This window comes from Polistes dominula, unplaced genomic scaffold (genome assembly GCF_049000335.1).
Source record: "Polistes dominula isolate Pdom_NZ unplaced genomic scaffold, Pdom_raw_medaka contig_23, whole genome shotgun sequence".
Classification (NCBI taxonomy): Eukaryota; Metazoa; Arthropoda; class Insecta; order Hymenoptera; family Vespidae; genus Polistes; species Polistes dominula.
Genome location: NW_028300963.1, coordinates 2,256,278 through 2,273,370, shown reverse-complemented (window position 1 = coordinate 2,273,370; position 17,093 = coordinate 2,256,278). Strand labels below are relative to the sequence as shown.

The 17,093-nt window shown below is 25.5% G+C and overlaps 1 protein-coding gene across 3 annotated transcripts in view; it reads right to left on the bottom strand.

Annotated features, from left to right (window-relative positions):
* Positions 1–17,093, bottom strand: part of LOC107065192 (uncharacterized) — a 40,891-nt gene that overhangs the window by 15,643 nt on the left and 8,155 nt on the right. The window lies entirely within an intron of this gene.

Sequence of the window (17,093 nt, the reverse complement as noted above, 5' to 3'; positions counted from 1 at the left end):
TATATATATATATATATATATTCTCTTTCTATCAAATTTGTGTCATATTTTTCTATGATAAATAATTTTCATCATCGTCGTAATAGTCGTCATCATGTTCATTATCATTATTATTATTATTATTATTATTATTATTATTTATAAGCTTAATAATCAGTTGTTTGATATATTTGTATTAACATTTATATATATATATATATATTTATATATGTATGAGTCATAGTTTATCGTTTATATATAGTATGGTAAATATATTTTTTTTGTATACAATCTATATATATATATACATGAAGTTTCTTATTTTCATATATTATATGTAACATTTCTACGATTAATAATATGGTATCATTTTATTAATATGTTAATACTAAAATGAATAAAAATTTATAGCAATAACAATTTTACAAAATATATTTGAAACATATCTCTTTGTACTTATATATATATATGTATATATCTATGTTTAGGTATAATCATCTCATAATACATAAACGCATACATATACACCTTATTCGATTACTACAGGTGAAATTGCAATATACGTAAATGCATCAATGTAATCTTATTAAAATACACATGACAGGATTTCACGATGATCATATACCATGCTAATAATGACGTGCTTCAAACGACAATGTAATTGCATATGTAATGATATTATTAATTATCACCTTATAAGTATTATATGTATATATATATATATGTTATTATTTTGACAATATTCCTAACTATTTATTATATTTAAAAAAACATTTTAAAAAAAATTTTATTTTTTATCTTTTAAAATCGTCAGAACGAAATGATCGTGGAAAAAAGTTTTTTTATTGAATATTTTTTTTTCCTTCTTTTTTGTTTTTTCCCTCTGGGAAAGCTTCCAATGGTCTGCACCTGTCGTTTTGGCGCGACATTTCGAATAGAATCGTATTATCCTTTAGCGATACGTGTACTTCTACGAAACGAATCAAGGGAAAGATAGAGAGAGAGACAGACAGAGAGAGAATGTATTTTCCCACTCATCGTTTGTTCATCGTTTCAAAAGTTTCCGAGAGATAGAAAGAATTAAAGAGCCTGTATCGAGGTCAAAACTTTGATCGACGTTAACGACGTTTACGTCACTTTCAACATTTCGATCTCAAATCAATTCTTCTCTATTTTTATTCTTTCTCTCTCTCTCTCTCTCTTCTTTAATTTTCTAACGAGAAGAGTAGTATATTTATACACTATTATATATATATATATTGGATTATTACATTCATTTTTGAAGAGAAAACTAATTTAGAATGGGTGTGATTTGAAAAAATGAAACGCGGTGATATAGTGGGAAAACGAAACCGGGAAGTAGTGTGTAGAGATAAACATATCATTATTTATAAATCATCATTATTTATAAAAATATTTCATTAGCAAACATTTTTTAAAATGTTTTATTATTTACTTTCTCTGTAATTATTATAAAAATGCGCGCCTGTATGAATGCAACCCTCCAGACATACTTTTCTGTCTGTCTCACTTTTCTGTTTCATTATCGAGACGGAATTTTTTCTGCCCGAAAGATAGGCAACCCGTAATACATACGTGTATAAACAGTTTTGAGCGGAAAAAAATTCCGTCCCAGTAGATGGCGCTCGCAAGCAACATTTTCAAAATGTGTCTGGAGGGTTGCATACGAACAGGCGCGCATTTTTATATATTAAATTAATAATTGAATAAATTAATTACAAATTAAAAGTACAAATAGTATTATGTTAATATTATATAATAAATTATCCCCGAAACTTGTTTTTATTTAAAGGTTTCACTTCTAACTTGTGTGATATGCACATATGTTTTTTTTTTTATTTATTAAATTGTAATAATAATTTCCGTACCATTTTCGACTTTTTGGAGAATACAAAAACGTTGTTTAGTTTTCGCGGAGTTTGTAAAAAAAGATAGAGAGAGATAAACAGAGATAATATAGATATAGAATTGCATTCATTAGTAAGAATTACATTGAAGCTAACCGATCGATAAGGAATACTTTGCAAAACATAATATTCAAATTCGATGGAATAGAATAGCCGTTGATCGAATAACGAAAAGCTTTTATCTTCTTATCCGATCAATAGAATTATACATATACTATATATATATATATGTAAAAAGATAAATGAGATAAATAAGTATATATGTATGTATATATATAATGTTGATTGTTGAAAGAAATTAAGAGAAATGAAAGGAATAATATGAAAGAGCCGCCATTTTAATTTAAATCCAGATTTGGTAGAAGTTATGATAAGAATAAACTTGATTGGTTCTTGTATTAATTCTATGAAAAGTAGAAATGAAAGAAGAAGAAGAAGAGGAAGAAGAAGAAGAAAAAGAAGAAAAAGAAGAAGAGATTGATTTCTTCTCAAAAGATTTTCATTTTGCATTTTCAAAGTAAAACTACTACTAGAATAATATCTTAAAATCTTGAAAACTAGAATACGTTCTATGAGAAAAAAGTCAGCTTTGGTGCCTCTGATGGCACTTTGTGGTTTCTCAACGTGGCATTTATTCGGATTCGATCTAATTGAAAAAGTTATATAAATGAATTCCCAATAAAGAAAAAAGAAAAGAAGAAAAAAAAAAGAATATTGTAAAAATTACAAACTCTCTGAGTTTATTTTTCGAACGAACCAAAATCGTTCGTTTTTATTCTCGTCTTTTTTTTTTTTTAAATATTAAGTTTTTACTTTTTAGTTATTTTTATATTATTATTTCATATTTTATGGTATTTATATTATATATAATACTTTTGAGTATTATAAATTAATATTATATTTATAATATAATATTAATGTAAATAATAATTAATACTAAAAAGTATTATATATATATAATATAAATGCTATAAAATACTAAATATAATATTACATTAGACTTGTAAATATTATTTACAAATTTGAATTGTTTTTATATACATTGATCAATTTTCTTTTATTTAAATAAATGTGCCAAATGAGAAACCAATAAAAGTCAAATTAGCGAGCTATTTTGGCAACGTTTTTATAATTATAAATATCGTTAGTTTGTTTCTTTACTTTTTATTATCATTTTTGAATACTAAAACGATAATGAGAGAAAAGAGAAAGAGAAAGAGAACGTGAAGAGATCAGCAATTATTGAATAATTATTAATTGAATTTATCGATCGTCCTACTATCTATTATAAAAGATGATAAACAATAATGGTATGGTAATAAATATGAATAATGTATATACGGTTAGAGGAAGTTAAACAATGAAAATGTCCAAGCCTATATTTTAAATGGTATGACCATCGATATAATCAATTTCAACCAAATTTTCAAAACTAATGAAAAATGTAATTGATGGTACAGTTGAATTCTAAACTATGTGAGAGATGGGGGGTGGGGGGGTGGTTGTGGGTTCAATTTTGTAACTAATTAATAATAATAAACGAACATTTTGAATTTTCGAAAATGGGCAAATTTTTACAATAAACAAAAACAAAAATTGAACCTTCTCGATTCAAAATTGTTGGGATATGGTGTGTAATATTTTATATTTTCAAAAAAATAAGAACATAAAAGATAAAGATAGATAGATAGATAGATAGATAGAGATATGTAAATAAAAAAAGAGAGAGAGAGAGAGAGAGAAAGAGAAAGATATATGGAATGGAAATTTATTTAACACGATCATCGGATATGCGTGTGTATGTGTGTATGTGTGTGTGTGTGTTTGTTTGTTTGTTACATAAACAAAACGATGACGATTATTTTACGTCATAAATTTCTTTGATAAAACTCGACTCTCGTATAAAAGAAATCTACACGTGTGTATATATATACATACAGTGTTCCTAAGAAATATATGTATATTATATATATGTAATAATGTAAAAAGAAAGCAAAAGAGAAAGAAAGAAAGAAAGAAAGAAAGAAAGAAAAAAAAAAAGAAAAAAGCTGTACAGCAGAAAATTTGTTCGTTTTGTAAGAAAAATATTCACCGGACGTTTTCACATTTTGTATAAAAGCTATAAATATACTCTTGACTTTTGTAGTACTACTACTATTACTAGTAGTAGTAGTAAATAGTAATAGGTACATAGTGTATAAGTAAATACTATATAAGTAAGTAGTAGTAGTAGTAGAAGTAGTAGTAGTAGTATTTTCTTTTGACGTAAACTTTTCTAACATTTTGATTGGTAGTCTAAAGTTTTCTTAACGTAAATATATGTATATACATATATACATGTATAAAATACAAAAGTATTTCGATTATGGTAAAAGAAAGAAAGAAACCATACACACACACACATGTTAAAAGAAGAGGTAATAAATTTTAGAAATTTGACAAGAGAAGAAAAAAGTCAAGAAAAATAATCGATTTAACGTCGTTTACAGAAAAAAAAAATAACTATGATGAGAGATAAATTCAAAAGAATTGAATAAAAGTGTACTTGTGTACTTTCTAGTAGAATTTATCTGACGAGCGAACGAGCGAGCCATCATCGGTCCAATGTTGAATGTAGTCAAATTCAACGATAAAAAGATAAAAATATATATCTATATATCTATATCTATATATATATATAGATAGATAAAAAGATAGAAAGATCAAATTTATTTCATGATTCGATAGAGCCCCGTCGTTTCCCGTTAATTGGCAGTAACGGATACGACAAAAGCATGAACGTTCAACGAAAGGAAACAAAGGACAGGATGAAGGACAGGAAACGGTTGAGAGTTGGGACGGGGGAGTTGGGCTAAAGGGTTGGGTTGGGTTGGGGGTTCAGGGTGAGAGGGTTGAGTTTTAGAATAGAGAGAAAGAGTGGGGAGGGCCAGTATCCAACTGGTTTGCACCAGAGAAGAGAAGAGAAGAGAAGAGAAAAGCCCTCTACTTGTTCGTTCTAGTCGTTGCCAATTAACAATAGCAAGTACTATGTCAGAGAAAGAGAGAGAGAGAGAGAGAGAAAGAGAGAGTAGTAAAAAAAAAAGGAAAAGGATGGTATAGTTCTCTCTCTCTCTCTCTCTCTCTTTCTCTTTCTCTTTCTCTTCTATCTTTTTTTTTTTTTACTCTAATTTACTCCGAGAGATTTAACTGCGACATCACTTTACTTTCTCTCGAGTGAAAACTCCTACTACTACTACTATTACTACTACACACGTAAGTGATTATTTTAGCATTTTCTTTTATTCCTTTTATGTCTCCTTTCTTCTCTACCTTTGATGGAATATGTGTAAATTTGTGTTTGAATATTTGGATATATATATATATATATATATTTATGTATTGATAGATTGATAAGCTTAATTAGAACAATGTGATTGATACGTTTTAGTAATTTGAACAAGACTTTATTTTTGTACGTAGTTAATCCAATACTTAGGTTTTATTTGTGATAATATTATTTAAAAATTTGGTAGTATATGAAAGAGAGAGAGAGAGAGAGAGTTGTATTAAATGTCAAAGTTTCTATCTTTCTGTTAATTAATTTAAATCTCTGATCTCTCTGAATAATTAATAGATATACGTTGTTTTAAATAACTCGCATTTGTTTGGCCAATTAGCAATAAACCAAACGATCGATATTTTATCTTTAAATAGATTTTAGAATTTGACCTAATGTAACGTACAAATTATAAACAGAGTTACAATTGAATCAGGATAAAAATTTCAAATCAATTTCAAAGCCCAAAAAAATATTCATATTTAAAATATGACTAATTACTCTAGTAGCACAAAATATTGAAAATTATTGAATACACATGTGTATTTATAATATTAAAAAGAAATGTAATGTCTTTTTATACACATGTATTCAATATTTTGTGCTACTAGGGTAGATAAGAAAAACAAAACAATACAAAACAACAACAAAACAAAACAACAACAAAAAAGAACATTAACCGATTGGTCAATTTTCAAAGAACACACAACAGGTGTTTCATAAAAATAAATCTAACGAACGATAATACATATGATCTTTGAAAATCCTTTAACACTCGGATATAGTATCTTCCTGAATAGAAGAAGAACCTTTTTACTCCCTCTTGTTCATTTTATACTTTTATCTTTCTCATCTGTTAAATTGTTCCTACGCGCAGATGCATTAGAAAAGAAAGAATCTACAAACTTTCTTCCTTTTCATGTGTAAAAGATAAAAAGATAAAGATAGAGATAGAGAAATAGAGAAAGGGTACAGATTTCGAAGCTTCTAGAAAAGTTTTCATCAAAAGAGGGAGGATAAGTAAGTTCGAGAAAATTGCTCCATTGTTCGGTTCTGCGTTACGATGTGATAGCCTGAGGTGCCGGGTCAAATGGTTAAACCACTGTGATCAATTTTCACGAGTGAGAATTTCTCTGGCTTCCCATACATATATATATATATATCATATATATATATATATATTTCTCTCTCTCTCTCTCTATCTCTCTTTCTCTCTCTTTCATAAACTATTCTAGCTTTCTCACACAAACAACTAAACCTTTCCTTTTCACCCCCCTGCAAACTTTTCTCTCTCTCTCTCTCTCTCTCTCTCTCTCTCTCTCGTTTCCTCTCACACATACGAATACATACACCCACACACACATACCTCATTCATTTTCTTTCTCTCTTTTATACACCTTTTTTTCTCTTTTGCTCTTTCCCTTTTTTTTTTATATATATATAAGCTCTTTTTCTCTTTATTCCTTTCTCTCTTATTTCCTCTTCCAGTCTAAACGACCATTTTTAAATCACGCAGATACTTCAATGGGGGGTCTGCAAAACTTAACCTCCTCCTCCAAAACTCTTTTCTCCTTGTACTTATGCTATTGTCATGACCTCGGCTAAAAAGAAAAAAAAAGGTATATAACAAATTCAAAACTACGATCTCGTAAATTTACATCATTCGTTGAAATTCGTACAAATTTAATATCGTAATTGAGAAACGATTTCTATAGTAGGTTTCTCTATCGCTTTCTCTCTCTCTCTCTCTTTCTCTTTCTCTTTCTCTTTCTATCATTTCCAAATAGTAGCATCAATGCTTTTCGATTATGTTCTCTCGTAATTCTCTTCTCGGCATTTTACATTAAACCAAAGTAATCTGTTTGCATAATCTCAATGAACATTTATGCTTACCATCCATTCTCATTCTATCTTTCTCCCTCTCCCCCCCCTCTCTCTCTCTCTCTCTAACTCTGTTTTCATTAGTTACTAAATTTGATTATAATTTACAATTAATTGTAACGATTTCAAAAATTATACAACCAAATTAATTCTCAATTAAAAACGTAATTTTTCTATGTACTATCGTAAATAATTAATTTTTTAATAACTAGAAGTCTATAATAATATTGCAATACTTTTTCAACACGTTGAATGCCACGCGAATTTTTAGGAAAATTCTCGTCAGGCCATAGGCCTTACTTTGTATTGAAAAAATAGTTGAAAGTGTCAATCACTGATGACTGACACGGCCTAAACGTAAAATCTAGTGTCAGCCATCGATGACTGACACGGCGCACAACGTGTTAATACTCACATATATTATACATTTACATATATATTTAAATCATATTTGTCCATTTTCAGTTTTTAAAGATACCATTTGAATTTAATAATAAGCCTATGATGATTGGTCAATAGAAATGTCAAATCTACAAAAAGAATGAAACTTTTCTCGTATGGCAGTGCACTGTTGAAATATTTTATTGGAAGGAACGTTTACTTTTTTCTTAGTTTCAATAAGTCTTATTTACGAAGAAAGGTTAAATTAATAATTTTTTTTCCGGTTTTATTATAAAAGAATCTGAGAGAGAGAGAGAGAGAGAGAGAGAGAGAGAGTTAAGAATAAAGAATATAAAAGAAAGTTTCAAATTTCTTAACTTAAAAACTAGAGAACGAATTAAATATATATATATATATATATATATATATATATATATATATATATATATATATATATATATATATAATAATATAATGTAAAGTTCAACAATTTTAAATAGGTCAGAGTTTAGTTACTTTTAAAAAGCACCAATTATATTTAAAACACGTTTGTTCTCCATTGGCCAAGACGAGTTCACTAAATTTATGTAGGCTAATGATACTTTCCAAAAATAGATATTCCACCAATAAAATATTTCCAAAAATATACATAAATTAATTGCAATATTAGAGTTCAATTTTTATCATTATTTATAAAAATATTAAATTTGTAAACATTTTTTAAAGTGTTTTATTATTTACTTTCTCTGCATTTATTATAAAAATGCGCGCCTGTATGAATGCAACCCTCCAGACACACATTTCTGTTTCATTATCGAGACGGAATTTTTTCTGCCCGAAAGATAGGCAACCCGTAATACATACATGTATAAACAGTTTTGAGTGGAAAAAAATTCCGTCCCAGTAGATGGCGCTCGCAAGCAACATTTTTAAAGTGTGTCTGGAGGGTTGCATAAGAACAGGCGCACATTTTTATAATTAAATTAATAATTAAAATAAATCATTACAAATGAAAAGTATACAAATGATATTATAATAATATTATATAATAAATTATCCTCGAAATTTGTTTATTCGAAGGTTTCACTTCTAACATGTGTGATATGTACACATGTTTTTTTTTTTCATTGGCATCTTAAATCCAACGTTTCTTTTGATTTATTCATCTGACAATGAGACATTAATAATAAATACAAAATTTCGTATATTGATGGAAAAGATTTTTGACTTTTTTTTTTTTTTTTTAATGAAATTCCATTAACGCGATTTGATTTTACGTGTGCATTCGTGGTTAGAAAAATTGTGCGTTTCGCATGGCTGCTTATCTTTCTCTTTCCATCTTGAATATCCTGTTCATCTATTTCTCTCTCTCTCTCTCTCTCTCTCTCTCTTTTTCTATATACTTTGAGCACGAAGCGTGAAATTCTATCTCCGAAAACGCCTACGGAGATTTGCCGGTTGATTCTATTCGTGATCGAAGGCTGCTCGTAAATATTCTTCGCGAATCGTTAAAACGTGTAGTAGTAGTTTTATTTTTTCTTTTTTGTCATATAAAAAAGAAGAAAAAAAAAGGACATAAAAAAAAGGATCAAATTCGATGAAATTCCATAGACTCGATCCTATAAGTACATATATGTAAGCATATAAAAGAATACCAATACATATATATTCAATAAATCACGTTCAATAATTTTACAGCCTTCCAAAATGTCACTGCAGATGTTGCCACGATTTTTCCAAATTGCCAATAAGAGACCAACGTTCGTGGTCACGTGACTTGACAATCAAATCAGAAAACAAGATAAAGAAAATGCGCGATGATTGGAATAGAATTTAAATTCAACTTTTATCTCCTTTGGGAATGTCTGCAAGATTTTAAGTATCATTTGAAAAAAAAAAAATACATCAAATTTTTATATATCCTATTTGAAATTCTATGTGAAATTAAGTCATGTAAATTATGCTTTCAATATATATGTAATATTATAACTATATATGTAACTAACACTATATGTGTCAATAATTATGAAAGTGATTTAAGTCATGTATCTCTTGTTTCGAGATATTTCAAGATTTATATGTGAACACTGTATAAATTCTATGTAATATTGAAAAAACAAACATTATCTAACAAATCATTTTTGACAATATCGTGTAAATTACATTGAATTTATTTAGTTGAAAATAATGTGATGCGTAACAACTAATAAACTCATTTCTTTTTTTTAATTTTGACTTACAATTAGACTACTTTCATAATTATAGGCACATATATGTAATACTATTATTAATGTAATATTATATATTATATAATATATTATATTTATATTATATATATTAGTTTTTAATTATATAATATATAATTATATTACATATTACATTATATTAATATATTATATAATTACATTTTATATATTTTATATAATTTTATATAATAATTATTATGTTTTATATTTTATATTTTATATAATTATATAATTTTATTATTTAATAAATTTATACTATTACTTATTTAATACTATTATTAAATAATTAAAATTAATAATAATAATAATAAAATAATGTATCTTAACAGATGAGAGAATAAATCGTCAAATCGTTAATCAAAAATCGGATAACTGAAGTCAGGATAATGACGTAATGGATATCGTCTCGTGGTCGATGTTAAACGTCGGATAACTCTGTCTCTCTCTCTCTCTCTCGTCTCCTCCATCTATCTCAACATCCATCAATCTATCTTTATCTCTTTTCCCCTTCACTATGTAAATTTAATATCCTAAAGCATAAGGAGAGAGAAATATAACATGTATGTTTGAATTCACCAATCGTTCAAAAACTTTTCCATTTTTAAAAGTACATATATACATATCATAAATGTATATATATATATATATATATATATATATATTTAAAAATATATATACATATGTAATAGTGTATGTATATACGATATATACAATATTATACGTTTATATAAAGTACATATACATATATATATGTATATGTACTTTATATATGTATATGTACTTTGTATATGTAAAAGAGGGATAAAATTCGCCAATGAATTTTCTTCGATCACGAAAAGGTTCTTTATCACTCGACCTTCGAATACGTTATGTGAATATTACAAGAAAAAAAGGTAGACAAAAGTAAAGGTAATAACAGTCATGCATTTATATTATCTGACATTCTTTCTCTTCCATTCTCTCTTTTCTTTTCTCTCTCTCTCTCTCTCTCTTTCTCTCTCTCTTTCTCTGTCTGTTTGTCATTCTTTCTCTTTTTCTTCACGTCCAGCAGCAGTCCTTGATTAAAACTTAGAAATTAATTACAAAAGTCCGAATACATTATTCAAACGTTTAAAGTAACTTCAACAGTATATATAATTATATTTGACGTTGAGAAGGGATGATTTATTATTACTCAGTATTTGTTTCTTAATAAACAATTATTGAAATAAAAAAAACATATATTATATATATATTATATAATATATAAATACAAGTTAGATGAAGATTGTGTGAATAAAAATAAATAAAATAATATATATAATATATATATATATATATATATATATATATATATATATATATATATATATATATATATATATATATATAATAAAATATAATAATAAAACTAATTAAATAAAATTATAATTAATTAATAAATAAATTATATAATAAAATATACTACATATATATATATATATAAGATAGATGAAGATAGTGTGACAAAAAATAAAATTAGAAAGGGTTAAATAAAAGAAACAAAAAAAAAAAGCAAGAAAGGAACAAAAGAAAAGGATTGATCGATAGTATAGATAGAATTAATATTAAAACTTGTAAAATCGGTCGGTAGGAATAATTTTTTAACACGTGGGGTCGTTAACGAACCGAATCTGTGTAATTTCTCTGTCTCTATTTCTCTCTCTCTCTCTCTTTCTCTCTCTCTCTCTCTCACTCTCACTCTCTTTGCCTATTCTTTGTCTCTCTCACCCGAATCTCTCTTTTTCTCTAAGGGGGTCGCAATTAACGCCTCACGAGAGGCGTCCAACGTATTAAATCTTTAAAGAGAGCAAAGTGGCAAAGTCTCCTCTTTCCTCTTTCCTCTTTCCTCTTTCCTCTTTCCTCTCCTCTCTCGTGTTCTTCGCATCCATTTCTCGTGTAAGAATCATACCAAATATATTCATCATCTTCTTTCACATTTCTAACGTTTGCCCTACGTTACTTATCCAGATTAATTTTTATTTTACTTTTTATTTTCCTTCAGATAATATTTTATACGTATTATTATAGTTTAATAAATGTATGTTCTTTTTTTTTTTTTTTGCTTAAGATTTTTCTTATTATCATTATTATTATTATTATTATTATTATTATTATTATTGTTATTTAATTAAAATTATTTTATTCTAAATGAAAGAAAATATAAAAAAAAAGATGTAGTTCGATAATTTCAATTTGAATTGATTTCAAAGATTCAACACATTTCAATAAAATAATTCAACTTCAATCGCGTATTAATAATAAATTATAATTAATAATGATAAATTAAGGAATTACAATTTTCATTTTATTTTACATTACTACGAGATATATATCTATAAATATATATATTATATTTATACAGTAGTTTAATCCTTCAATTACAAGCTGAAAAATAAAGTCCATTCAAATTTCTATTACTTTAATTATTTCTATCCTTCATTTTACTATTTCGTCGTAGCAAGATAATTACGTGTTTCGCAAATAAACAAGAAATTCGATCTACCCTTTTCGAAAAAGCTCTTTTCTAAAGAACTCTATCCAGTCACCTTTCTTTTGCCCTTAATGCGACGTCTTCTAACTTTTTTTTTTTCTTTTTTTTCTACTCAAAGTTTTTAAAGAAAAAAAAAAAAGAATAAAACAAGTTGACACGTGTATCACGAAGACGATTTTAGAAGATAACTATTTTGGTTTTTTTTTTTTATTACAAATGAATACGCATTAATGTTATTTGTTTTTTGTTTTTAATCTATTTTCAAATGTTATTATTTTCTTTTCTTAAGAATGTAATTTTAAATATTAATTGTGGAAAGAAATTAATGAACAGTAATTAAGGGTTAAAATCACTCATAACTAAATTAATCTTCTTGGAAGATATCCAAATGATCTTCTTGCGTTTTACTAATGAAGACGACGACTAATCAAATTAACCGGACATTTTAACGATAATTATTCAAGATTATATTGTGATGGAAATATTCTTATAATTAAACAAATCCTATTATTCATTTTAAATATTATTAAATATTAAATTGATCGCAAAAAGTATATTTAAAAATTATCATCAAATTTAATCAATAAGAAACATCAATTAAAACTTTCTAACTTTGTAACACCTTTTCCAGTACCATTGTAATCAAGACAACCAAGCAACGACGAAAAAAGCATCATAATCATTGAACGAAAGAAAAGAAGAAGAAAAAAAAAAAAAAAAGTAGGAAACACACCCTCACCTAGATTATATTCTTGCTTTAAACTACGGAATGAAGTTGAACCGTGATTTTCCAAGAGAGAGAGAGAAAGAGAGAGAGAAAAAAAATCTCACCTAACATCAGTATTAGTAGTAAATGTGAGTGAGTATAAAGAAGGTACACACATACACCTATATATATATATATATATATATATATATATATATAATGTAACCACTAGGTACTATTACAACTAACGTTGGACTTTTGTGTTAACAGTGCAGTTAAATTAGCGTGGCACGTATCATGGATACGAAGGCGAGACACACTAGGGACCACCTGAAAAGGGATTTGGAAAAGCATGAAAAGAGTTTGGGGTTGGTGAAATGTGACCAAAAAGAAGAAAAAAAAAAGAAAAGAAAAACGAAGAAGAAGAAGAAGAAAGAAAAAAAAAAACAAGAACAAATTTATAAAAAAAGATGAAGTAAGAAAAGAAAAGAAAAGAAAAGAAAAGAAAAAAAGAGGAACAAAAATACCGGAGAAATGTGTATTAGACCGAAAGAAAAAAAAACAGAGAGAGAGAGAGAGAGAGAGAGAGAGAGAGAGAGAGAAAGAGAGGGAGAGAAAAAGGGGTGAGAAAAAAAAAATCGTTCGTCTTCCCTTAACGGAGAGTCAACTCCGTTTCGTAATGCGCGTTCTTAACGAGAAAACGCCTCCAGAGAAGAAGTACCCCGGCGCCCTATTCATCGAGCTGTTCCACTCGGCTTTCTCTTATACATACACACATACACATACATATATATATAGATATATAGAAATATATATATAGATATAGATATAGATATAGATATAGACATGTACAAGGGTTGATCCAAATATAGTATTACAAGTTGTTTTCTCGTCAAATTAATAAAGATACACATTTTGTTTTTATTTTGTTTTTATTTTGTTTTAATTCTTTTCATTTTAATTGCCACGATAATGCTAATATTTTTTATTATAAATTTTGTTCTTATTTTTTTATTTGTTTTGTTTTAATTCTTTTGATTTTAAATGCCACGATAAAGGTAATATTTTTTATTACAAATTTTGTTTTTATTTTTTTGTTAATTGTTTTCATTTTAAATGTCACGATAATGCTAATATTTTTTATTATAAATTTTGTTTTTATTTTTTTGTTAATTGTTTTCATTTTAAATGCCACGATAAAGCTAATATATTTTATTATAAATTTTGTTTTAATTTTTGTTCATTTTAAATGCCACGATAAAGTTAATATATATTTGTATTCATCAATGAACGTGATTTATTTTATTTATTTGACTTATTTTGATTGAAGAAACTTTTAGAAAGAGGAGGATTTTTTGTTGATATGAATTATTTGAAATATTGATATTTAAATTAGTTTTATGAGAATGTTTCAACAGTTAATTGTTCATAGTCTCTCTTTTTTTTTAGTATAAACGTTTTATATCTATATATATGTAGAAGATAATAGGAATAAGTGTTGCAAGTTATATTCTGAAAAATTAATAAAGATAAAGATTTCATTTTTCCTCAGTAATTAAATAGTACGATAAAGTTAATACTTTAGTATGCAATATAGTTTCTTCTTAAATGACTTTTAAAGGAAGAAGGAAAAAAGTGTGTGTATACGCATTAAAATTTTTTTAAATAGATAAAGTAACATTTATTTATTGATATTTTCATAAAACTGAACAAGTTACTTGAATTAATTTTCTCCTTTTTTTTTTTTTTTTTTTTTATTATATACTCCTCTCGTTTTATATATTATATCGTAATTTATTATATATAGTATATTTAATATTTTATTTAATTTATATAGTACATATTATATTTATTATTTTATTTAATTTATATATTATATAGTATATCGTAATTTATTATATAGTATATTTAATATCGTATATATATTATTTATATATTATATAGTATTTTTAATATTTTTTATTTAATTTATATATTATATAGTGTATATCGTAATTTATTATATAGTATATTTAATATCTTATATATTTAATTTATATATTATATAGTATATTTAATATTTTTTATTTAATTTATATATTATATAGTGTATATCGTAATTTATTATATATAGCATATTTAATATTTTATTCAATTTATATATTATATAGTGTATATCGTAATTTATTATATATAGTATATCGTAATTTAATTAGTCCGCCCAAAAAAATATAACAATAATAATAAAAAAAAATAATGTTTTTTATTCAGTTTCACAAAAATCAATTAGAACTTGTTTTATTAAACATTTATTATAACATTCATATTTTTCATTCACAAATACAAACTCCTCTAACTAATAATAATAATAAATGCAAAAATATACATTTTTATGTGTTATAAAAGTAAATTGATAAAAAAAAAAATAATATAAATATACTTGACTAAGAAAATGTTCAATGATAAATAAATCAATGATTATTAATTAACAATTACACACACACACACACACGCACATACAAATAAATATATATTTAAATAATATCAACATGTAGAGATATTACACAAATCAATATGAAGTTGATGTTTTCATTAGTCTCTTGAATACTTTACTTGTACCACCCTATCTACATGTATACATTTACACATACACATATATTCATCAAGCAATATTAAAGCTTAGCAACGTACGTACGCCCACGGGTCATGTCGCAATCGAGACGAGATTCTTGAAAGCGAAGGAGAATCTCTCACGTTTCTAAAGCGTTAAGTCGATTTCCGAAGAATTAACGATACTTCGATACTAACACATACATATACAAGTAAATGTGTAAAATACCTTATATGATAGTAATCGTCAAACGATTTCGAACGTTTCCCTTAAAAGAAACTTTTATATTGAGTAAAGATTTTTTCTTTACTCAATTTATTTCTTCTCAAAAAAATAAAAAAAATTATTACTATTATTAGGGTGATATTTAATATTTGTATGTTGTATATATTAAATTGTAAAAAGAAATTAATTAATAAACAAAAATATATTATTAAAATTAAATTATTACTATTGTATGATGATATTTAATAATATATTTATTATATTATATTTATCAAATTAAATTATATATTAAATTAAAAAAATAAATTTAATTAAATTATATATTAAATTATAAAGCAAAATTAATTAAATTATATAATAAACAATTAAAAAAATAATATTAATTAAATTATATATTAAATAATAATAAAATAAAATTAATTAACTGGTAAATTCAAATGATATAAATTAATATAATTTTAAATATATAAACTTACCTACAAATAATATTACAAATAAAACTATTTTATCAAATGAATATAAATAAAATAAATAAAATTAAAAATACAATTTTTCTTAATACTTATAAACCCTACTTTATTAAATATATTTATTTTATTTTTTATTTTTTATAAGATTAAATGTTCAATGACCTCCACTCTTTATACTTCTACTTGTTAAAATTACCACACAAAATATTATATATATATATATAAAAATTTGTTAAAGAAAATGATGCTACTACACGACTGGATGATACTTGGTACATCTTTAACGAATACGTATCGATCGTTACGAAGAATATATGTGTATATATAAGTAAGATGTATGTGTATATATAAGTATACATAAGTATATATATATACTAACTTACGTAAGAAGTAAATTCTCACGAGAAAATGCTTCGTAATGACGCTTTCTAAAAGATACCAATGTCTTCATCCTTTTTAAATTTAACTTTGATAAATTTCATCTTTTTAATATAACCACGATTACACATATACATATATATATATATATATACATATGTATGTAAAGTATGCGTAATAGAATCATTTTTCAAAATGTACTCTTAGATTATGATAATCATGATTATGATGATAATGATAATGATAATGATAATGATATGATGATGATGATGATGATGATGATCGAGACATGTTCTTTAATGGTATTTTGAATCGTTCAATTTTCCATCTACATTATTCCATTATCCATTTATAATATTATTTTCTATCTTTATTGTTTTTTTGTTCTTTCCACCCTTATTCTTATTCCCATAAATACGATAATAGATGGGGAACATTTGGCAAGCAACGAAATCGCAACAATACTGAGGAAAGAATAAAA